Genomic DNA, 7,824 nt, shown 5'->3' on the forward strand with positions numbered 1-7,824 from the left:
AACTCCTTTGTATTTCGTTTAATCTATGAAAAACGAAAATATAAAGAAAATCATCGTTGACAAATTTTAAAATATATTGAATCCAGCTTATATTGTCGTTAGGTCGGTCAGTTGCATCGCATATATATATATATATATATATATAATATATATATATATATATATATATATATATTATCTATATATATATATATATATATATATATAATATATATATATAACATATCCCTGCTCCATTGTGTTCGCCATTGCGATCTGTCGATATTAGCGATCACGGTATCGCATCGGCTCGGTCCCATTGCACTATGCCTCTGACTATCCCCCGACTGCCTTCGCCGATTGCGATTTCTGATCAGATCTCGACCGTTGATCAGCCAGATCCGACGCACCCTATGCAACCACTGTTCATGCCTCCGATAGCCTTGTTTTCATGGTTTTCTTCATGTTTTTAGCCTCCACTAATGTTATCTGCCTCTCCATAACTTCTCTTTTTGGGTGGTTTTGCCCTTTTGGGAGATTTGGAAGACTTAGAGGGTTTTTAGACCCATTATTCAAGGGATTTTGCCTCTTTTTCCTTTGAAAAAGGGCAACTTCATTTTATGATAGCTTCCACATCTGAAGTCTGTTTTCACCCATTCAAGCTGCGTTGGATTCAGAATGACGGGATCTCTACAATGAGACTATTTCTGATAGCAAGCTGTGACTTTGATTTTCCTCTTATTTACAAATTATTTGTGCCATTTGGGACCTTCTACCTCTTATATGAAGTCTTTTAGACTTAGAGGTTTATCCAGGATCCATTTTTGGATCATGCGATAAACCATCAGGACATGATATAACAATTAACACAACCTATAAATATGTTGCATCTGGATGACTCACAAATTAGCAAAACACAGGCCACCCCATTTACTTCCACTATGTTGATTTGTGATAGAGCTCTTTGTTAAAAAGCACGACTTTAATAAAATCATGTGAATGAATAACATAAAAGGAAAAGTGCACTTATTAAATCATCAGTCGGGCCCGCTCCACTACCACATCATTCCCTGCGATTTTGCAATCACAAAAGGCCTTTGGATATGCCCCTTCCCCTCTTCTTCAAAACCTACGATTGCGATATTGCAATTATCACATCGCAAATTTCTAATACCCAAATAACTAATATAAAGATATTGCTATCGAATATCGGGCAAACACATGGAAACAAGTTCTAAATTACCATTTGAAAGGTTTTTTGCGATACGATCTATTAATGAGATAATAAATTATCACACGAAGCTATGATTTCAGTTATTAAAGACTTCTAATGGTATTTATGATTTAAAGCCCCAAGGTGATTTGATGGCCTGTATATAGATATTTCAGATTTGTTCGCATTTAAACTATGTTTTCTGTCATTTCAAACCTGTATGTTCAAACTCTCCCACATTTCAAACCTATTTCTCTTCATTCCTCTATGTTTCCAATTGCAGGTTAAACCCAAGAAGAAGCAGTGTAACAGGATGACCAAAGAAAAGAAAGGAAAGAAAGCCATGGAAACTTCACAATCCGCACCTTCTACTTCCGATGTAATAGAAATTCCCCCACTTTTCTCAGACACTACATGCATGATAGACAGTGGAACATCCTCATGGGAATCCATGTACCAATTTCTTGAAAATGAAGGACCTAAGGTAATTCAAAGAGTGGCAACAACAGATGTTGCTTCATCTTCTGAAGCCTCCAACTATGAAGCCACAAATTCTTTTCTCCACAGGATCACTGCTTGACCTAAGATCCTTCCTTATACCAATATGGTAAAATCGATAATTGAGAACATCAACATTGACAATAGGACTTTCCTGACTTCAAGAAAAACAATCATCGAGACCTTTACAACTGAAGATTTGAAGAAAATGTACCATATACCTGACTCTCAGAAGGTGTGTGACAAAGCTTTCCTCGAACATTTTGCAAGAGAGAATGAACTAGAATAAGATCCAATTAAACAATGGACATCCTACCCAAACAGCAAAAGCATGAAAAATCAGGTATGTACTCTATATCCTCTCTCGCCGCTCCCTATTCTTACATCGCAGTTATGATGTGTAGGCTATTCGAGCACCCTAATACAACTAAATTCTCAGTCGAATGGGTTCCTCTTATTGAGGCAACAATCAATTCTTATATAATGGATTGGGGCACTATCCTTTCAAATAACATTTCCTCCCAAATCCGAGAATTTAGGCAACATCAGTATGTTACTACCAGAGTAGTTCCACCATTCTTTATGAGTGCATATATCATGGATGCGGTCTGTTTCACTTCAAATTTCCCAACCATGGGATGGAAATGGACCATTCAAGATCCCACTCCCATCCATATATATCATAAAATCTTGTGGGAATCTAATTTCCACGCCCATTTCTATAAAATTTTCCAAGGAGTCATGCTACCAATTCACCAAGCCGTTTTTGAAAAAAGAGCCCCAAGACTGTCCAAAGAGGCCAAAATTGATTTCATACCAATAGGCAGGTGGTTTGGTGAAGAGTTATTTACCTATGTTAGAGTCTATGGAAGTCTGGCACCTCCTCATGTTCTCCCATTATATGTCCCTGATAAACTACTCACTAGGGAGATTGCCTATCAAACCGTAGGGGATGGATTGACAAAGACCCTAAAGGAAGCCAAGAAATATCTTTGGCCTTCATTCCCTATCCAATGTGGTGTATATGCTCTACATTATTTCAAGCATGCTTCACTTGAAATTGATAATATTACATGTTTAAATCTTGCTACTATTCCTGGTAGACAGTTTGATCCTAACAAAGTTGCACAAAATTTTATTGCCCAAGTAAAAATTAGGAAATTCAGTCATGAAGATGATGACTATGATGACCTATTTGAATCTGCTGAGGTATTTTCACAAGTACAACATCTGGCTACGTTGAAACTGAATCCAGAAAGGGTAGCGCAATTCCAAGAATACAGAGAAAGAAGACTACAGAACGTCCCTTTGGATTTGTTGAGGATTCCTCAACCGATTTCCCAAGAAGAGTAGGATTTAGAAAAAGGTTCAAAGTAGAGTTCAGAAAAAGGTTCAAAGAAGAATTTAGAAAAGAATTCAGAGAAGAGTTCAGAATAGAATTCAGAACAGGACTTAGAACAAGTTTCTAAGGATATTGAAGTGGAAGATAAATCCACATAAATGCATATTGATAAAACACCCTTCAATAATCAACTAGATGAAGCCTGGAAACAGTTTGATCAACAGCTTAAAGGACAACAAGGGGCAGAAAATATTGAGATGGAGAAAACATTCAGCACACCCCAAAACACTAGACAAAGCTTGTTTACTGATAGGGCTTCTGATAAAGTTGTCACTACAAAGGAAATTGAAATCATCCCGACATTCCCTTCATCTAAAATTGTCTTTAAAGTGGAAGAAATACCTCCTCTTGATGTCTTTTACAGTCCCAAACATCGGGTTGTGGTGAAAAGATAGAGAAAAAGGAGAAGAATAGAGCCATCATCAACAATCGTTCCTGGTGATATACCAATGGACATAGTATGGAAGGATACACAAACTGATCCTTCAGAGAATTTGACAAAGTTGTCATAGTTCGTAGGTGCCTATGCATCTGCTACAATTGATAAATTAGTTCGACAACTAGTCAGGGAAAAAGGAGAGAATTCAACAGTTGGAGTAGCTGTTGGCAGAAGAAAGACAAAGTATTGACCATCAAGTAAAGACACAATTGTTTCAACTCTAGTAGAGCTTTGATCAATTAAATCTCCAACATCAGGCAGAGACTAGTACTAAGGATGCTCAAATCTAACAGCTCTAGTTTTCACTTGATCAGTTGAAGGACAATCCTAAAGTGGAGGACTTTATAAAGGAATCATTGGAGCTAAACACTTTGTTATCAAAGAAACAAGCAATGTTCTGTCAAAGTTATCTATCATCAATCCACTATGTGTTAAAAGTGATTCACTGATGAATCAATCATCTGATCTGAGGGTGAATTTCAATGACATTGATGATAAAATCTCAGGATTTATAACATGGCAAGATACACCAGAAGGCAGAGCAGTAGACCTTCCCAGAATAGAGGAATCTCACAAGGAAATCCTCTTTACTGATTGGGACATTCAGTTGAAACAGGCAGAAAGAGAAGTCTCCGGGAAACCAATGTTGCCAAGAACATCATTGAAACTATTAATGATAACCTGCATAATGCCAACTTGTTAATCTTCCTGATATCAAAGTCTTAGAAAGGCGATGGAAAGAAACTTCAAAAGAAAAGGAAGAAGAAATTAAGAAGTTGACAAACTTGACTAGGAGATGTATTGGAAATATCTTGTGAAGCCACACAGTCAGTGGCTAATGCTCCACTGCCTTGCTGACTCATCCACTCATATGCTTCTTGCTCTTTCAGATGTAGTGTACACTGGACAACTACGCATGAGGACAGGTCAGCCTCCTAAAGTTAAGCCAATGATGGATATTTACGAGCTCAAGCAGCGAATGAAAGAATAGACACAATTGCATTCATGAGCTCGTCATTTCAACAACTTCTATTTCTGTATTATTGTCACTTATTTTAAGGAGAGTTGTTTTAACCTCCTTAACGCTTTTATGTATTGTCTATTTTTATACTTTATTTTTGTTATATAAACCCTTTCATTTTAACAAACAAGAGGTCCCCAAATTTTATAAAGAAAAACTTTGGAAGCTTGCACTTCTATACTCTTGAAGTTTATCTTAGTAGAACGACCAGATCAAGGTCCTTAAGTTTTGTAGAGAAGGAATTGGAAGCTTGCACTTTTTTACTTTTGAAACCATCTTAATGAGAAAGACTGGACCAGAACTACTTCTTTCATGAGTAGAGTAATATACATTGGATACTTTTATCATTGTAATTATGTTTTGTTTATGAATTAATAGTCATTCCTCTTTATATTTTTTATTATGTATCTTTTCTAATGTATTTCTATATTAATTCACTTCTAAGCATGCTATAATTGTCATCCTTAATACGTATATAAGCGATTTTTTGAGCGTTATTTGATTACAATATGCATTTCATCAATTATTTTGATTAACTATTTAATCAAAATAATTATCTTAAAATATTTTCATTTATGTAAGTGTTTGATTAATCTTTATTGTCTTGCACTAAGGACAATTATTCTAGATCGCATAAACATAAGTAACCTCGAGTAATATATAGATTAATATACTTGTATTCTATTTTATAAACCACCCCATCTATCACTTAGCTTTTGGTTATAAACACTCTATCAATTCTATAGCATTTTTATTGGGAAATTGGTCCCATTATATCCAATCAGAGCCACTATTCCAAATGGGAAAGGGACGGTATTCAAGTCCTTGACTGGGTGGTTTTCCCCAGATATTGTTTTAGTGATTTTCAAGGCTTCAATAGGATCCAAATCTGAAACAAAAATCGGTAGTGTTTCTTCCATCTGTCTCACTACCACCCCAATCAGAGTTAATAAAACTTATTAATCGAATCTCCTTGCCATCATATTTTAGGAGTGATGAATATTTCCACGTAGGTATCTCAAAATTTTATTTTCAGTTATCCAATGATCATGATGAGGCTCCAACTGAAATTGACTAAGAATGTTTAGAACAAGCATATATCAAGTATATTGTTCACTGAGCACATCAAGGAGCCAACCAGCTTTCAGTAACTTGTGGGATCAACTGGGCTAGAATCGAAACTTCTCACTTTCTTTAGATTTGCGATCATAGGGGTTGTCATAGGCTTGGAATCCATCATACCTAGATTTTGTAACATCTCGAGCGATTATGTACATTTCTTGACCAAGATATATCTCATTGAGTTTCTACCAAACTTCCAAGCCCAAGTAGTAATGCATAAGTCCTAGGTCTTTCATTTCAAATTCAGCTGCCAACATCTTCTTACATTCTAGAATTCTTCGTTCCACCCTAGTAACAAACAAATAATCCACATATAAAAGTATATATATAATGAACGGTTCATTCTTCACTATCTTGATGTAGAGGTTTTCATCTGCAGAACTTTTGAAAAATCCAATCCTTAAAAGATAGGCATCCATTCTTGCGTACCAAGCCCTAGCACCTTGCTTCAAGCCATATAGAGCTTTCTTTAATATACATACGTGATTTTCCCTTCTATTTATTTCAAATACTTCCGGTTGTTCAATATATATTTATTCATCTATGGCTCCATTTAGGAAGGTTGTTTTGACATCCATTTGATGGATATTCCATCCCATAGTGGTTGCTAAAGAAACCAAAGATCTACTAGTAGTGTATCTGGAAGTAGGAGAAAATGTTTTTCATAGTCTATTCCTTACTTTTTAGAGAAACGCCTTGCAACACATATTTCTTTGTATTTTTTATGCTTCCATCAATGACATGTTTGATTTTGTAAATCCATTTGGAAGTGACAATAGATTTTTCACTAGGTCTAGGAACAATTTCCCAAACCCCATTCATCATGATAGATTGATATTCTTCCTACATTTCTTTCTTCCATTCTTCTTGATGAGAAAATTATTCAAAAGTAGATGGTTTTGCTTCAATTAAATTCATCATGTATGCTGCATATCCTAATTATCGTTTAGGATTCTTGATTTCTTTGAATGTGTCCTTCACTGCTTTATGTCTTTCGACTTCATCAAGTGTAGCTCTCAACCAGGTTGGTATCTTCTTTGCTTCAGGAATGATAATACGTTGAATAGGTTCACTTGCTCCTTATTCTTCTTGATTTGTAGGTGACTTGTTATGTTTCTCTTCTTCTTGAAATAATGGTGCATCTTCTTCATCGAATTCAATAGGTATAATCTTGGATCTTTTGTATGCAAGATTTTCATCAAATATGACATCCCTTCTAACTTTAATTCACCTTTATTCTTTGATGTAGATTCTATAAGCATTTGATGAAAGGATATAACAAACTAAGATACCTTTTATACTTTTAGAGTCTAACTTCTTTCGCTTGTGTTTTGGAACATGCATGTATGTAGGGCATCCAAATATTCAGAGATGATCTACACATGGTTTTTTCCCTAAGAATGCATCTTCGGTTTCATATTTTTGAGAATCCTATGAGGACTTCTATTTTGTATGTATAAAGTTTTTATGGTTGCTTCTCCCATAGGAAGTTTGATATGTCTTGATCAAATATCATAATTATTATGCATTCCTCAATGGTTCTATTTTTTTCCTTTTGCTACTTCATTTTGTTCGGGATTGTAGGGACCTATGAGCTCCCTCTTAATGCTTGTTTCTTTGCAATAAGCTATAAGTTCCTTAGACGTATATTCACCCCTATTGTTAGATCTAAGAGTTTTCATTTTATTTCGGTTAGGGTCTCTACTTCGGATCTAAATTCCTTGAACTTTTCAAATACTTCATCCTTTGTCTTGAGAAGAGAAATCCATGTCTTTGTAGAGTGATCAGCAATGAAGGTCACATAGTATAGATGGCATCCAAGAGATTTGTTAGACATGGGTCTACATACATCAGAATGAATGAGGTCTAGTATTTCTTTAGACCTTGTGTCACTACTTGTAAAGGGCTTCCTAGCATTCTTTTCCAAGGCACATCCCTTACATACTCCTTAATTATCTCCCTTAATGTTGGGGATGCCCTTTACCATTTGACTTAGAGACGGTAGTATCTTGTAGTTCATATGTCCATATCTTTTATGCCAAAGCTTGATTGGACTAATCTCCATGTGAACAAGGGCTTGAGGATATGATGTTATAACTCTATATAATATTCCTTCACAAATCCAATAACCCTTGCCTTTTCAAAACCAA

Source organism: Pinus tabuliformis, chromosome 4_2, assembly GCF_031772625.1.
Source record: "Pinus tabuliformis cultivar Carrire ecotype Pingquan chromosome 4_2, CPIR1, whole genome shotgun sequence".
Taxonomy (NCBI): domain Eukaryota; kingdom Viridiplantae; phylum Streptophyta; class Pinopsida; order Pinales; family Pinaceae; genus Pinus; species Pinus tabuliformis.